The sequence below is a fragment of the Mizuhopecten yessoensis genome, unplaced genomic scaffold (assembly GCF_002113885.1).
Source record: "Mizuhopecten yessoensis strain PY_sf001 unplaced genomic scaffold, ASM211388v2 scaffold2711.2, whole genome shotgun sequence".
NCBI classification, from domain to species: domain Eukaryota; kingdom Metazoa; phylum Mollusca; class Bivalvia; order Pectinida; family Pectinidae; genus Mizuhopecten; species Mizuhopecten yessoensis.
Window position 1 is genome coordinate 2,457,221 of NW_018485984.1, and position 18,739 is coordinate 2,475,959.

An 18,739-nucleotide genomic window follows, 5' to 3' on the forward strand; every position below is an offset into this window, starting at 1 on the left:
AAGTAAATATTATCTTTTAAAAAATGCGGTGAAATCAAAGTTGAAAACCCCTTGGAGCAATGAAAATCAAAAGGAGTCAATTTTGTGGAGGAGTGTGTATCTGGTGTGTGTATTTGGAATCCAGCTAGCTAGCATATGGCAATAAAATGTGTATTGCGGTTATCATAATTACCCCCTATGTACCTTAATGTTACTGAATCTCTTTGATCGTAAATGAATCCAGAAATTTGAAATTATTTGTTTCCCTCCCCATTCCGCCACAACTTGTTTCCCGCCACTGGATGAATGAGATATGTGCATTTCTCCATGGTTAAAGCAATGTGTTTATTGCATATTTAGTTTTATGAGATGTTTAAAATGATAAGTCCCCAGAGCATTAACGAAGTGAATACCATGAAAAAAAATGTGATTTTGATTACAAATTGCTTCTTGGTTTCTTGTGCATTTCTGTGAAGCAGCGTTGCTTGCAGATGAGATGGCTGAAGAACCACAAGAAAGATATGGAATATTAGTAATTATTAACTCAATTCACCCCTGAAGACACATTTGAACTTCTCCAATTCAAAGGTTGGAATAGTTCATTCAAAAATGTCAAGGGTGATGAGTTAATACTTTCAGTTGTAGATTTTATGGTTCATTTTGACGCTTTGAGCAATTTTAGTCAAGGGGCACATTAATTGAAAATTAATCCCATATCACTGACAAATTAAAGCGTTGATTAAATAAACGACCTCATTTTGATGCTCAGTAAAGTTCATTTATAGTACCTCTATATGTATACAATCTTTCCTTTTTATCAACTTAAACAGTTCATTTATGTATACAGTCTTTCCTTTGTACCAACTTAAACTCTTCCAATAAAGCACTAAAGGGAGACAAAAAATACTGGCTGTACGTTTGCGAGACCATCTGTTTATGAGCAGGAGATGATTTTATCGTAGGTGTGTACCCCTGGAATATTTAACTAGATGTAAATTAATGTATAAGGTTACACGTGTGTGTGCTGGATTATAAACCTGGACTTTTCCTCCGATTATCTTTACAGGTCCAAACACTGTACAAGCACGGCCACAGATTGTGACAGCTCCCAACACATGTTGACGTAAGTCTACATTTTATATTACTATTCGTGTTTTGTTGCGTCTTTGTTTTCTTTATACAGTTTTCTTCAGATCTTACTTGGAAGAGTAAAATTCTGAAAAATGGGATATCCTCTTTCAAGGAACACAGCAACCGATTACTGCACTAATCCAGATTTGTTGTCGTTGAATTTGATGTCTTCTATGACAAGGAATGTCATGACATCAATTGCTTTCAATGCTTTTTAAATTCACATATTCTCTGTTAAGTCACCCATGGTTCTAAATTTTAATAATCACCCATGATAAGCCATGTTTGTAAAGTTGTAGATATATACCAGAATGTTTTTTCTCAGTCTAATTTCGCCGTCTAATTTGTCGAGATAACGTGATGATAAGGGGATGGGTGTTTTGCCTGGTATATTGCTGGCTCTTTATCCCAGTATATATTAGGTGTTAACTATTCCCTTTTATCAAAGACAAGTTTGAGAGCTTTGATAAACTTCCAATTTTCAGTTTGTTATAGACACCAGCTGGTCTTACTTGAGTTCTTCTCTAGCCATGATGTGACTGCTTGAGAGTTCAACCAGGGATCCAGTAATTAACCATTTCTTTGATAATTTTGTGAAAGCAAGTACACAATAGTCAGGCCAACATACATGCCAACATATACAGTTTTTGGTATTTATGTCATACTTATGTATTTCCAAACGATGTAGTTTTAGAACAATGCCTTATCTAAAACAAGATAACTAGTAGATTCTTCGAGGAAGGTTGATAGTGGCCAACGCTGATGTTGTGGGGAAATGGTTCCAATGAGCTGATTGGCAGTGTCTACGTTTTCCAATCAAACTCTCATTTTGATATTATTGTCCGATAAGTACTGCTAACCATCAGTCAGAAATACTCTTAAATCACCCTCAAATATTCCCAGTAACAAAATCGGAGAGTGTACGAGTATAACCACATGAGTAGATTTTCTAACTTTCCGCATTTTCTGTCTTATAAGCTAAAGTAGAAGTGACACACACAAAACATTTTGGTGCCTACATACATGAAATTTGTACAAGAAATGGAAAGTGAACTTATTCTTGTTAGTGCTGGAATCTTTAAAAACGTCTTTACTTTAACGAGTAACCCACTTGTTTGTAAGGATTCTCTAAGGTATATATTCATTTATCAACGAAAATTAATGTTTCCATAAATCTAAAGTAAATTTCTAATTATTTGCGAGTCCATTAATTATTTACTTTGGACTGAAATCTTTCATCTTTTATCATGTCTGTAATGCCCCTTTATTGGAACTCTTACATGCACCAAGGAATACCGATACCTCGGGAGATGAGAGATGGATCAGGGTATAGCACCATATTTAATGATGTTTACTTCTAGGACGACGTGTGGTTAATGAGAATAATGTGCTGACCCATTCCTTAGTAGTTCCCAACAACATAATTTTTGGCAGGGTCGCCCCTCACCAGCCCTTTCATTGTTTTATTTACCGATATCTGCTGTGATATGCACCAATTAAGTTTGTTTGTCCTACTAAAGGGCTGTTGGGTCGTGTTACAAATTGGGGGACTCATAATTAGGAAGCTATCTCCTGCTTTAGACCCCTCTCAGATGTGTTCTATATAGAAGAACCCAAAGACGAAAATGAAGTAATAAAGTACTGCAGAGGATTGACCATATTGTATCTCCATCTTGTTTCATCTCTCCTAAGTACTTACAACCTGTTCAATCCTTCTAAATCTCTCCATCTTGTTTCATCTCTCCTAAGTACTTACAACCTGTTCAATCCTTCTAAATCTCTCCATCTTGTTTCATCTCTCCTAAGTACTTACAACCTGTTCAATCCTTCTAAATCTCTCCATCTTGTTTCATCTCTCCTAAGTACTTACAACCTGTTCAATCCTTCTAAATCTCTCCATCTTGTTTCATCTCTCCTAAGTACTTACAACCTGTTCAATCCTTCTAAATCTCTCCATCTTGTTTCATCTCTCCTAAGTACTTACAACCTGTTCAATCCTTCTAAATCTCTCCATCTTGTTTCATCTCTCCTAAGTACTTACAACCTGTTCAATCCTTCTAAATCTCTCCATCTTGTTCCTTCTCAAAAAATATCTCCATCTTGTTCCATCTTTAAAAAACCTCTATCTTGTTCTTAAAACTGTTTGGTGTCTCTTGATTGCAACAGTATCATTATTTAGTGGACTTGTTATTTCATAAGGATTAATAGAATATTTATTAGATTATTGATAGGATATATATACCCTTTGCGTATAAATTTGGGTCAGTTATCTGTTCCCGCGTCAAAGGTTTGTCTACCAACTGATTATTCACTACATGATTTGAGTTATCTCCTCTTGTCCTAGGTATGTCCAACATTACTGAATCACTTCAGCGCACAATTGTCACAAATTACTCCCCTCGTTGAAAATCTATCTACGAATGATTAATATGTTTCATGGTTAGTACCACAGATGGTTTTTTTGGGACAGTTTAAACTGCAGTTACTCATGTAGTGTTCCTAGACTATAGTCCTAACGGCAGCAAGATGACAGATATGTTTGCGCTATATTACCCTTTATTGCCATTGACCCTTAGTAAGAGGGCCTGCAACAACACATAAATGTATGCACACAAGGTTGCTGGCTGTTCTCACAAGTGGACAGATGTTTTCTCTTGACATTGTTCATTTACCAACCTGGAACTGTTCCATTTCATGTGCCGTTCCCCAGTTTGTACCTATACAATCCTTTGCATCACTTCAAAACACAATACCACACACAAGTTATTTTCTGATTTTTAATATTTTTTCTTCAGTGTTTGTCCTTTAGAGTTTTGCTGCTCATTGCCAACTACACCGCCAAAATATGCTATCATTGGAAGCCACAGCAATGCTATGAGAATCTGTCGTTGATCAAGTGATTTGGTGAGAATTCATTGTACCTGACAGCAATGCTATGAGAATCTGTCGTTGATCAAGTGATTTGGTTAGAATTCATTGTAACTGACAGCAATTCCATGAGAACTTATTCAAGACGACAGTGATTTTTTGGACATCACATCGATCCGGTGATTCTTGGTCAAGAAGCTGATACATTGTACTATCCTATATAGAGAACTTTTATCTGCTGGTTTCTTGCCCTTCGCTACCAAAATTCAAAAAGAAAATGAGGTCTTGCTTATTTAGAATTGTTGTTGAAAACTTGCTTAANTCAAGTGATTTGGTGAGAATTCATTGTACCTGACAGCAATGCTATGAGAATCTGTTGTTGATCTAGTGATTTGGTGAGATTTCATTGTAACTGACAGCAATTCCATGAGAACTTATTCAAGACGATAGTGATTTTGTGGACATCATGCACATCGTTCCGGTGATTCTTGGTCAAGAAGCTGATACATTGTACTATCATATATAGAGAACTTTTATCTGCTGGTTTCTTGCCCCTTCACTACCAAAATTCAAAAAGAAAATGAGGTCTTACTTATTTAGGATTGTTGTTGAAAACTTGCTTCATTTCAACATCCAAAATTTTGTGCTGATGGGGTTGTCTTGAAGAGAACTCAATACTTTTGGGCCCATTAAGTTTCAGCAGACTAATCACAGGATGGAATAAAAGGCCTGACTAAACACTGAAGGGTCACCTAGGCCTGACTAAACAGTGAAGGGACACCTAGGCCTGACTAAACACTGAAGGGTCATCTAGGCCTGACTAAACACTGAATGAAGGGTCACCTAGGCCTGACTAAACAGTGAGGGGACACCTAGGCCTGACTAAACACTGAAGGGACACCTAGGCCTGACTAAACACTGAAGGGACATCTAGGCCTGACTAAACACTGAAGGGTCATCTAGGCCTGACTAAACACTGAAGGGTCACCTAGGCCTGACTAAACACTGAAGGGACACCTAGGCCTGACTAAACACTGAATGAAGGGTCACCTAGGCCTGACTAAACAGTGAGGGGACACCTAGGCTTGACTAAACAGTGAGGGGACACCTAGGCCTGACTAAACACTGAAGGGTCACCTAGGCACACTTTTAAACTATCATTGGGCATGGTGAATCAGCTCTAAATACATTTATAAAAAATCAAGACCAAATTGCCCTAAATTCCTCATCCTTTTTTATGTATGAAACCTTAAATTTCTTTTATCGGGTGTAGGATAGCAGTGTTTCGTTACGAGGATGTGGTTGACAAAAGACTCATGCTTGGTTTTGAAGAGTAACTTTGTGTGATTTAGAGCTTTTGTAAATGAAGGGTTGGTCTTTAAGCCAGAGGTTGATCTATAATCTGGTGTTAGAGGGATGATCTCAAGAGTGCCTTGTTTACAGTAAATAGAGGTCTCCGCAGGCAGGTGATTACAAGGGATAACGGCAGATAGCGAAAGTTTAATAGTTTTTGACTGAAAGGAGACAATTGTTGGAGGTGAGATGCACTTGCACGATGAAGTTGGTGTTGATTCTGTGATGTACAGGAAGCTCTTCGTACAGTCGTGATTTCATGACTGAAACGAGGCTACTCGATGTACGGAGACGAAAAAAATCATGATGTGCCAATATCATTAAACAGATTCATGTAATCTCAAGGGTTTACACAATGATAATATAGAACAAAAATAGACTTAACACAAGGTAGGGGCAGCAAGTCTGAAAAACCCTTCAAAAGCAAGCAACACTTCCTAGCTAAACTGTATGGCTGCTATCTGTTGTGTGAAGTAGCTTTAGCAAGCCAAGACAGGTTTATTTGGTGATTTGTAAAGAGGACTTCCCTACAGAACTGATCAGACTCGTCTTCAAAGAGACCCTGATAGGTTTACTGAGGACTGGCGTTCATGTCTGCCGAAATATTTGCTATAATGCCAAGGTCGTCATCATACGACTGATTTCCCTCAATGGAATGCTCACAAGCTGTGGTACACATCTATGGTTACCTGTTCTCCCAAGACCATTATGTCGCTGGCAAAAATTGGCGTTTTGGCATCACGCACATGTTTGTAAAGCTGTTGGAATGTACATTGGTTGACTTGGTTCTGGAGGTGGGCTTTTAATTCTTTACACATGTCATGGATCCCTCCAACTACCCATCCACTTTCCACCTTTTGTCATTATCTATAGCCATCGGACTAACTCTCCAGCCTCAAATCATTGGGACCAATATATTGGAGGTAATATGAGACGATATCTGAACCAGGTGATGCTAATAAGCAGGCATATTATATGTAAATCACACTGGTCTGAACACTGTTGCACACCTACTTGTTACATGCTGAATGCCTGGGACAATAGAGTTACTTGCCCCTGTCTTCAAAAACTTTCCCTTCCCCACTCACTCTCTTGAACAGAAAACTGAAGTTGTTTCGATGATTTTAATATGTATTGGCCTTCACGCACCCTAAAGCCTGAACACCCACACACTAACTCTTAAGTGGATGCCACATGCAATATTTATATACAAAATAGAGGTTATATTGGTGTCGATTTTCTACATCTGCTGAAAGCACATCTTGATGGGGTCAAGTAGCATCAGAGATCCTCTTGGACAAGGCACTGCCATATGTACAGACATCTGTTTTCATTTGTACTTATCTGTTGCTGCTGTCAAATAGAAAATTGCTCCCTCTTCATCTATTTTTGTGTTGGGTCTTAGTCGATTCAATTTGATGTTCGATTGAAATAAGCAAATACTTGTGACCTATCATTAAAGTGTGTGGTATGTGCTAATACACATAGTTCTGCAAAGGATGTGGAAGAGTCTTAAAATGAAACCTCTATTGTTATAATCTTGGTGACTAGATAGACTTCCATCCAAGATACCAATACAATATAGAAAACAGGACGACTCTCTCCTGTTTATATTTACATGAGAAATTCTAATTGAGTGAAATAGAAATAAATGTCTTCATGCAAAAGTTCTGGCCGTCTTAGTTTGAAGAAATGTAAATGTAGTAATACCTGATAAGTACTGATGTCATACATAAGATGACAGGATGAAAACCTGTTCTAGCTTAAATATACAGTTGAAAAACTTCAAAACAAAAGATATATAAAGCAAAATTATATTTTCTTCAAACAAAAGTGGGTTTCTCATATGAAGAAATGCTGATCTTTATTGATAATTAATAATAATTTGAGGTTCTTATATACCCCTTTATCACAACCTAGTTGGTAGGTCGTCTCAAAGCAGTTCACAAATTATTATCCATGGTTATAGGGCCTTTGCAACCAGCCAATACCTTTTTATCAATTCCCTGGTGAGCATACAGCCAGCGCTGCCATTTTGGCGCTCACAGCTAGCATTCTGCAATCTAGCACTGCCCAACTACGTACTCATTTACAGCTGAGTAGACTGGAACAAGCGGAGTAAAGTATCTTGCTCAAAGATACAACACAGTTCTGTGCCTCGACACGAAATTGCGACACGAAATTGCGTCCTACCACTAGACTACTGTGACTTTATTTCCTAAGTCATTTTATTTATGTCTTAGTCAACTTTTATTGGAGGGTTATAACTATGATTTATTTATATGACCTTGTTTTCTGTGGAGGCAGCTATAAGTTTTCTAGGGGGAGGGGACTGCATTTCTGTGTAATTTCACACATGAGTAAAACTGAGATAATAGAAATGTTTAAGCTCAGAGAGAGACCTTGATGTTCATCACAATGTCAGGTCCCACATACAGCTGCCAGCTTTGTGGCTATATTGGACATGGCCAATTGGAACCTTCTGGGGTGCTGTAAATATACTAAAATTTCGAAGGCAAAAATTGTTTTCCAAACTTAATTATTAGATTTCAATTTTATTTTTTATTTACATGCGGGTGTAGCCATTTCACAGCTTTGTAATAATTTTCAGCCTCTTGTTCAGATATGATTTTCTATCATTTGTTGCCAATGTTGCTTTTAGTTTTGAAAAAGATGTAACGAATTTTAATGAAGAATCTCAGAGAAATATTTGTGACATGTGAACATGCGTATCACTGTGTGGTTCAGATATGACATGTGACCATATATTATTTGGCAGAACAGAGGTGTGGTGTATGACCCCATAGTACCAGTCAAGGTGTATGTGACTAGTGACCAAACAGTACTGGGTGAAGTAAATTATCCCCAATTAATATCTTAATGAGCGACCTTTAAGCATTGTTGGAGATCTACTGTGACGCTGAATTAGGGGACAGTTGTAGGTTATGGTTACATCAAAGTGTTTGGTTGTGAGTACCTACTCAAGGGAAGTATGGCGACAGCTTCACTCATTCCCCAGAGCCTTACATTCTCTACGTCCTTGAGATCAAAAACCTACTTCTGGATAAGCATGGGACGTGCAGGGATTTTTATAGGTAATATCCTTAAAATGACCAGCATTTCTTCTGAGGCAAGTAGCTGAATATGAAAAACATATTTTCTACTTACGATCGTTCTGAACATAGAAATCATGAGGGAAAATCTAAAAACGTCTAAAAAGTGCTTCAATTATCCTTATTTGACTCCTAATTGGATAAAATGCAATAAGATGAAATAAGTTGATTAAATTTATTTATTTTTAAAAGCAAGATGTACAAGTTCAAAAGTTCAAAATAATGGTAAAAAATGTGTGGAAGCCTCGCTCAAAATATACGAAGACTATTACCAAGTGTGGTAGAACATGTCCAGATAATTTCTTCATGTAATATCTGTCTTCTGGCATTAAAGAAATGTATATGTATATTTTATGGTCATTTTCAAACATGGTTAGTGATACTTTCAACAACTGATCAGTAATATTATAAATCTATGGATTTCTCACCTTTAGGCCATCTTCCATTATGACATTTTCACATGTAGGCCATATAATTTGATATTTAAGAAACCATGATATTTTGAAACTGCTAATACTATAAAAAGTTTATAACTTTAAGATATTGGAAGCCCACATATTCCCTATTCTTTGATATTATTAAAAAAGGTATTTTTTCTTATTTTCTCTCCGTTAAGCAGACACATAAAAATAAATCTACCCTTATGATCTTTCTGATGGATGCCCTAACCAATGGCTACAAATGGCATGGGTCATTCGTCATGTTGGTCAACATTCTGACCTTTACTAACGTGTTCTCTTTGTCTTTATCGTAAACTATTAATAAATTTAGAAAGAATATAAGTGTAAATCTGTGCACTATCTAAAAATCATGTCTTTTTGAAATCTTGTTGAAATAATGATTTTTCTTAGATTATCATACTTACCAACTCTCCCTTTTAGGATGAAGTTTCCCGATTTTGGACTTAAATTTGGAATTTTCAACCAGTGTATTTGCTAAATTAATCCCATATTCTAACGTTTAATTATTTCATCTGACAGAACAATTCAAAATATGTCAGTTAAAGGGTTATTGTGTTTCTAGGAGGTACAAATACACATTTTATTTATGTTTTAATTTTGAGCATGCAGAACCTACTCCATAGACATTTTAAACAGTTGGCAATTTAGTATGAGTTTAGGAGTTAAAACTATGAAAATAAAAAAGAATATCACAATTACAGATTTGTGAAATTTATGTAGTACTACTATCAAGGCCTGATAAAAGTCGTCAGAAGCTGAACAGATTACCAGCCTGAGATGTCGTGAATCCAGCGGGTTTGTTGTAAGACTGACCCCGCTTTTTAGCTGTTACGCCTAGAGGTATTCTGTACCCAGTCACATTTCATCATGGCGCTGTGCGCACATTCAAAAAAATGGTACCTGTTATGATGAGTGGAGAATTCACTTTAATTACTTGCTTGCACATGAAATCAGTCGAAAAAATACCAATGTTTAATGTATCAAAAGCATATGGTATCTTGTGGATCATTTCAGTGTGGGCACAGGGTACAGATTCTCATGATTTGTCAGCTTAAGGAATTTGTTTTAACAGTTTTATTACTTGTAATATTTTCAGAAGAAATAAATGTTTATAATGTGTTTGCTTAGTCATATACAACCGATAGCTGAGAACAGATGTTTTATTATGAATTTTGTTATTTGTTGATTCAATTACTCGCGAATGTATGTAACTTCTTTCAGGACAAGCTGACAATACTTTAAAGGGCAGACAACTCTTGAGTGTAGAGATGATATCTGACTGGCAGGCTTCATAATGAAATTAAATTTGCTGATGTTTCTGCTTCTGTAAATCTAATGACATTATGTTTTTGAACGCAATCAGGAAACGAGATGTAAAATATGAGAGAGAAAAAATATCAGTTACAATTCATGCAAAAATAAACACCCGGTATGAACACATTGTTAAATTATATTCATGGAGTATATTTTGGGCTTTCTAATGGTAAATATGTAACTAAGTTATATTAAATATGCATACAGGACTTCAAGGGTTGAAAGAGGACATATTATGTGTTAACCATAATGAGTAAAAACAGTTCAATAATGGTGTTTTTATGAAATATATACATGATTTTTATACAAAGGGTATATGGGCCTTCCAGGGTTAAATCAGGATTCCTATTGAAATTAATGCATGACATTATATAATTGATACATTGCAGAACTAATTGTTTGCTGTAACAGATATTTTACCCTTTCACCACTGTAGACCATAATGGGTTTATCCAGATTAATGCATGGTAGAGTCTACTCAAGTTACATAGGGGTGAAAGGGTTAGGTATGACATAGAGGTACATATTCCTAGAGTTTATTACAATATATTAGGTATTTATGTTATAATGAAAACCACTAAATGTATAGAGCACATTTATAACTTTCAGTCAACATATTTCAATCGCATATATGTTTTCTTATTTGCCTTACACAGCAATGACAAATGCACATGTCTTTTTCAATAAGGCTTCTGTTCGCTTTATAACCCTGCAAGATCATTTATAGAATTACCATAATATAATAATAGACTGTTTACCAACTTTCTCAAGCCTTCTTTAACTCATTCACCCCTGTAGACACATTTGAACTCTTCCAATTCAAAGGTTGGAATAGTTCATTATGAAATTTTAGGGGTAAATGAGTAAATAGAAGCCTGAAGAGAAACTAGAGAATACACTGACAATATTGAAAATAATTATAAATCGGTATAAAATTTCTATGAATTAATGATAGATTATTTGTTAAATCTTGTTCTGTGTGACCAGAGGAAATATTTGACACTGCTGATGATGAACATTGTGATCAAGGGTAGAATAATTTCTTGCTGATATGCTTTTATCGTAATTACCTCCCTTGAACAGGGACCATTTTACACACAACAGGCTGACAGTAGATCTGTATGACAATGACCCAGTGATGACTTTCTGTTCAAGGTCTGTAATTGGTTGATGTATTGATGCACGACATTTGAGATCTAGATTTATGTGTACGCAGTTTGACAATCCCTCCACACGATACTGGCATGGCATCAAATTGAATTTGGCAGATCGGGGAACTTTGGTTTTGAGGATATATTGTCGGGGACAGGTCTGACAAACCCATCATGTTGCTTTCTCACCGTTCCCAACACACTAAGACAGTTAAAGTATCACCATAGAAAGCCCTGTGTAATTAAATTGTCAATAAACCTATTCTGCAGTTTTCCCCTACCCTCCTTTATATATATGCTACCCTTCTACTGTCTTGATTTTCATTGTGGTGGTAGTTTTTTATGATAACAAATTTTATCCTGCTTTCCTTTGTTTTATTGAAATCTATTCATTGATTTTGTTTTTGAAATTTTTCATCAAGACATGTTATTCAGGTCATTATAAATATATGTATGTTCACAAAATCGTTTCTCAGAAAGGGTATGTTTCTTGATTTTATTTTTGTAAGATTTAATACACAGTTCCACTTCATACTGACATCGTGTGTGGAAACATGCTGTGGATGAAAATGGATTGAAAAAAAAAATCATCCCGTCAGTTATTAATTAAGCATTGAGATGATACATTTTGTTTTATATAATAACAAAAGTTGAAAGATACTGATATCTCACCGGCGTGAAATTTGGTGTCAGGCTGTCATAGATTTGACACAAACATATTTTGTTATTCAATGAGGAAATGATGATTTACATTCTGTCGAAATTTGTAGCACATTCGTAAGAAGCGATATTTTTAGAAATTTCAGTCCATAAGAATTGTATATATGGTTACATTTATATATGTGTGTTTAAATCTTTACAAATGTGTAAGTGTGGTCAAGTATGTATAAAGGTTTTAATAGCTTAAAAAAAAAAAATTGGTCTGTTCTTTATTTATTATTGATAAATTATTGTAATGGATCTAAACCCCTGACTAAAGGATTAGAGTTTTGGAGTTAAAAAGTCACAACATATACAATTCTGACAGTTATATTTAGATTATGACTATTCTGAAACAAAGTATGTTAGCTTATTAATTAAATCAGGAAATCCATTGCCAGAATGAATAGATTAAAGATCTGTTCATTCGGGGTTTTTTTTAAATGATTTTGTACTGATTTGGTATCATTACCACTAATATTGGGTCACCAAGGATCCTTCAACTAGACTTGGAATTCTTGTTTGCTGTTGAGAAAATATTATTTTTGGGTGATCAGCAAGTCTTAGATGAGATGGCCAATAAAAATCAGTGGTCAGTCGGTCAGCTTTCAAAGCTGACCATCACTAATCAAGTCATCCTTTATCCAGTGGGCCTGTCAACTGGCCAGGATATTGGTGCAAGGTGGGGATGATGGAGAGTCGGAAAGCCTGTCAGTCAGCATCCAGTTCATTACCAGTTTGTCCCTTGGTATTTTGTGTTTTTATCAGTCCTGTATTTTTCTGTCCTCCTTTGGTGAGCTGTGTGTACACCTAGCTTGTATATATTGTCACTGTTAAAGTACACCATTTCAAAATAACAAATCTGAAAATGTCTCCATTGATAATCACAAAATGGAAAATTATTCAACAGAAACAGAAGACTTTGGTCGGCTTTCAATGGCCAAGCATTTGAGGTATATATATTTTACTTTGAGGAATGTAGATTTTACTTACATTTAGGCCTATATAGATTTTACTTTGAGGTATATATCCATATATTACTTTAGGATAAATAGGTCTAATTTGTGATATACAGATTTTACGTACAGATATCAGGATTTTACTTCGCAAAAAATTTACTTTGAAATATACAGATTTTACTCAATCAGGGTCATAATAAATTATTTTGTTCCTGAAACAAATTTATGGGGTGCAGAATTTAAGAGAGACTAATGATATAAGAAATGTACATGCTTGCATGAGGCTGTAGCTTCACTTATAATGCTATGTTCTTGTTTCCATGACAATGTAATTTGTACAAATTACATCAAAACACAAGTACTAGACAGGAAGCAAAATAAAAAAAAATAGGTTCAAACTGAGGTAATTGATGGGTCCATTTATTATAATTTGGCGCATATATTGATTGCTGTTAAGAGCAGTCAAAATCTTCTGTAATTTCTGCTACTCGTGTAGTCTAGAATACACTTAAAACCTGTTCCTCCGCGTAATGAATGCTATAATGTAAAGTCACTGATTGTAGAGCAGCCGGTCGTTGACTGGTTTAATCCGCTTGGGCAGGTGTGCAGATATTGGATAAAATCGGAGAAGTGTATGTAGACTGAAGTGGATTCTTGTTGTTGAAAACAGAAAAAAACTAAAGTACAGACAGGAATGTTCTGAGCCATGTCAAGGAGGGAACAATTTTGTTCTATTCGACACCTGATTTCACTGTAGTGGCGGAATTCTGGAAATCTTTCGAAAAGTTTCAAATTATCATCTGCAGGTTCAGAGATTGAGAAATTTACCCACTATATGTTGTAAGAGGCAACTAATGTGGGAATTCCGTGTAGAATTTGGGATTTGCTTTTGTTCCCTCTAGTAGGGGACACAAAAACAATCAAAATGTATATCTGCTGATCCCTTTGAAACATTTTGGATCTTTGTATTTTCTCTCTACTTTCTAACAACCTTTTTTTTGTTTCCTAGTGCCTTATTTGTCAATACCATACTTCATGGCCTTAGTGTGAATGTTCGCCCAGGTGATGAAGGCAATGGGTTCTGTCCCCTTGCCAGGGCATACTGAAGTCCTTAAAAATGGTAGTTGTTATTCCGTGCTTAAAGTTCAGCATTAAGGGTAATGGCAACAACTGGTTCACCCATTGTCAGTATAATGTGACTGGGTGGAATGATGTGCTTGGTGCCTTCAGCATGGTATTTCAGTGAGGTAGCACTATAAAGTCGGCATATTAGATCTGCACTATCACAAGGAGGCAAAACCACCAACATACCATCTTCACACACAGTCATGTACATACATTACATACATCAAGGCATGTCCTAAATGATCCTCGATGTAAGTAGAATGTTAAACAAAATAAAACCAAAACCAAGAAAAATGTCCTCCCTCCTTGCAGTTTTAATATGAGAGCTGATCTTATCCCAAAATACTAGCACTGTCTTTTTATCTACACCAGCATCCTCTATAAGTGACATCTGGGTTACCTACCATTTGAGAAATTATTATTTTGTAATATCTGAGCCAACATTGATTGAAAAGGAGTCCAAGCTTATGAGATTTACCTCCTAGCTGGTGTTGGTACATTTGTGTACAGCTGGGTAGACAGACCCAATCAACAGAAATTGCATTCCTGCATGACCTCGGAGAGCTCCTCCTGATATTTTGAGTGATCCGTGTATTTTTACTGTGACCATATAAACGCTGGGTATAGGTTGCCAGATTTTATGGACAAAACCAGCAAAGTATTATCACAGGAATATGTCAGAGGTGATCTAACCACATATTTTACACAGAAAAGTTGTAGGCTGTTGTTGTAATGAGAATGGACAGCAATCGTAGCCTGGCTGACCTTATTGGTTGTAAGATGTTACCTGTCACCAGCCTCCCATCACTGCTACTCTGCTGACACCTGACAACTCACTTCCCCTGTCCTTGGACTCCAGTGGGTTTCCTAGACATCCAAGGGGGCGGAGTAGAACACACATGTCCTTCAGTGTCGGCATTCTTCGTACAATACTGACAACTTTTTATTGCTTCGTTTATATATGCCATTGTTTAAAAAACATTTCTTTTTTTTAAAGCCTGAAAAAAAGAATATTTCATGAGTGATTTTGAAGTTTGATTAAAGAATTTTCAATATTGATGAGATCATTGAAATGTCGTTGATGATTCCATCTAGTTTCCACCACCAAACCATAATTAAGTGTACCAGCTGATATCCTAGAAAGGTGCCTATTCATCTCGTTTCCAAATTTGTTTACCTTCATGAAAATCTTGTCTATGTTGTCTTTTCTAATGTAAAGTGTAATTAACGCAACATCATAACGTCTCGAAATAGAATTTCCCTGGCATTATTTTTCAGCTTTTATTGATGTACTTAACTATCACCTACTGATTGCATATTTAAATTAAGTAGAAAATTGCACTTACTTCACTTAATTTAATTTTCGGAAGTATTAATTTAATTGATTTATATTCACTTTTGCAGATTAGGAAGTTTCAATATTTAAAAAAAAAAAGTTATGTTCAGCTTTAGATTTACAAGGATTTTTGGTCTTTCATTCAATTCATTTAACAATGTTTTTAAAAATTCAAATTATGAAAAGGTCTCATGAGATTTTGTAGAATGTATATGATAATGGGTTTGGTTATAGAAAGAATTGAATATAGGGTAACTCTTGCCCTTAGGGACCAGGCTTATAATCTGGAGCCAAGAATATGGAGTGAGATTGGAGAAATATGAACCAAATTGACTGGGAATTTTCTGCACTACCTTCTTAGATTTCTTAGGTTTTGGAGTCTGTTCATAATAACTGTGCAGAGATACAAGTCGCAGATTATGAAACTCTACACAAAGATGATCCGTGGAGGGGATCTAGCAGACATTCTGCTAGTTTTTTGAGATATTGTTTGTTGATATAGTGGATCAATGCCCAGCTCATATTCCCCTCCTACGATCTCTGTACTATGTACATACAAACAATGTGAAGACAGTCTTAAGTCTGGATTCTCGCTTCAGATCTTCAGAGATTACGCAGTGTTGTTTTTTCTTTGATAAAAATGCTTGTAGTGATTTAGGATTTGAGGAAACTTGACCCAAAAAAATTGTTTGTAAATTAGGAGCTTATTTTAGATTTATTTTCTTTGTGTATGCCATAAAAATCTGATAATTGCATTTGATTCGAGGCTGTGCTGAGGGTGGGGTGTCCTGCTGGGTGTCTTCGGCAGTATGTTTCAGTGAGGTAGCACTATAAAGTCGGCATCAGTTCCGTGCTATCACTAGGAGACAAACACAAACATATCGCAGCCTCCCAAAACACACAAGCATACACTACAAGCATGCTTCTTGCACACAGGGGAGGCCATTTTTAAATGACTTTAGCTGTTGATAGTACGTTAAACAATACTAAACCAAACCAAACCAAACCAAGGTTTGTCACTCCCTTTCCCTTCATAGCACTTTGTAAATATTAATTTGTAATATTGATAATTCAATTTCTAAAAAATGTGTCAGAACTTTATTAATTTGATAAATAGCACAGTAAAGGCTGGTGAAGTTTTATCAAGCAGGTTGACAGATAATGATAAGTAATCTTCCTTTCATAGGTATGTGTATAATTTTCAAAGTCAGTATATGACTGAAATTGAATGATTTTTGTGTTCTTGTTTCAGCTGATCTATAGTCACAAGCTTTGAAATGAATATCTGACAAATTATCCCCAAAGCATGTTTGTCATGAACCAAGTGTCATGGGTTGTCCATTGGTTTTTTTGGCATTATCATAACAACTTTGTTTTGATGTTCTGCCATCTAACAAGGATAACAGCTATATATACCTCACAATGGGCGATTCCTAATCATTATCGTGATGACAACAAAACCTTGAAGGAGACCTTCTTCTAATGTCATTATGACAACCGCTCATTAATGGTAGGGGTGTCCTGATTGGTCCTGTAAGTAATGTATCCCATCTGGCCATGCTGCATTGAGACGCCCCCTGGTGGTCTGGGAGGGAACTGATGTATGTCCTGAGTATCACAGTGATGTGTGAGCATTAACACTACAGGACTATATGTGCTACAGTACTACAGTGGGTTGTATAGTGATCACTGTTACCAAACAGGCTTACATCAGCAGGCACGTGGCAGGCAGCACAAGCAGGTCATAGGTAGGTCCATTACCATAATACAGGTTACACAACCCTCAATAGCAAATAAGCTCTTACCTGAGTCTAATCTTAACTAATAAATAAGCTCTTACGTGAGTATAGTCTTAACTAGTAAATAAGCTCTTTGCCTGAGTCTAATCTTAACTAGTAAATAAGCTCTTACCTGAGTATAATCTTAACTAGTAAATAAGTTCTTACCTGCGTACAATCTTAACTAGTAAATAAGCTCTTACCTGAGTATATCTTAACTAGTAAATAAGCTCTTACCTGAGTAAAATCTTAACTAGTAAATACTACTAAATAAACTTTTACCTGTACAAAATCTTTTAATTCTAAATAAGCATTTACTTCGCATATTTTTTACTTCTAAATAAGCTCTTACCTGTTTAAAATTGTTACGCTTAAATAAGATCTTACCTGTACACATTCTTTGCTACTAAATAAGCACATACCCGTATACTCTCTTTTCTAACCAAATAAACTCTTACCTGTACATAAATACTGTTTTATGGTAGTTTGACTTTGGTAAGTGTGATGGTGGTTATCCCTGTCAAAGATCCATGCCTACTCACAGCTGTGTCAGATTGTGTTGATTTATTTTTGATGGTCTTGGTACATGTGGTCTTGGTGGTCTTGGTACGTGTGGAGGAATACCTATCTGTTTAATCATCTTTATATGTTAATGTGACGTTTTACTTGTCAAAACTTGTTAACCTGTGTTTGGTAATACCGGGTAGTTGAATTTACCTTCCATTTACTGGTATTAAATAGTGTTAGTTTAGATTTATAGACCATGCTTACTAACAGATCTTTACCTGTATTTGGTAGTCTTTGGTTTATCTTTTATATAATACATTTAAAATGCTTAACACATGTATTTTATTACATTGTAAAACTCCTATAAGCTGTACTGCTTTTGGAATAAACTTAATTGAATTGATAGATTTTACCTGTGAAATGGTCATTTACCTGTCACAGAAAGTTAACCAATAATATTATCTGTCACAGGATGTATTCATACGACCTTGGCTGTTGTGAGGTCATCCCAATTAAAGATGTATTACCTGTATATGTGACTATTCTTTTACTTGTCACACAGTGTTTAAGATACCTGTATGTGAATGTCATTTAATTGTCAGAGATTGTTTACCTGTATGTAACAATGATCAGTTGTTTACCTGTCACAAGGAGTTTATACCTGTGTTGGATACTGATATCACTTGAAGTGTCCTCTATGTGATGATGGTATTATATATCTGGGTTACTTTATCTAATACAAAGTCAAGATAATATTTAATATTGATAATTTTCTAGGTTATGTTAAGTAGTGGTATTTAATATATCTGTATTACAATAACATGAATGAAATAAAACAATACTAGTATGTCCTATGATATCTAAGTGATATAAGCTGTGGGAGGGATATCCAAGTCTATGACCAGCATCTGTAACAACAGTAAGGAACATCAGAGGTGGTCGCGGCTAATCTCGGACAGGACAGT

General features: G+C 35.7%; 1 protein-coding gene across 19 annotated transcripts in view; it reads left to right on the top strand.

Annotated features, from left to right (window-relative positions):
- Nucleotides 1-18,739, top strand: part of LOC110445068 (poly(rC)-binding protein 3-like) — a 253,951-nt gene that overhangs the window by 168,133 nt on the left and 67,079 nt on the right. For 17 of the 19 annotated variants that reach the window (XM_021489436.1, XM_021489426.1, XM_021489425.1 and 14 more), the window contains one exon: nucleotides 1,046-1,102. The exons of 1 other annotated variant lie outside the window; for it this stretch is intronic. The gene's annotated coding sequence lies outside the window, so the exon portion shown is untranslated. Of the gene's footprint in view, nucleotides 1-1,045; nucleotides 1,103-17,122; nucleotides 17,238-18,739 lie in introns of those variants that run through there. One more of the 19 variants, XM_021489430.1, reaches the window with a different exon arrangement.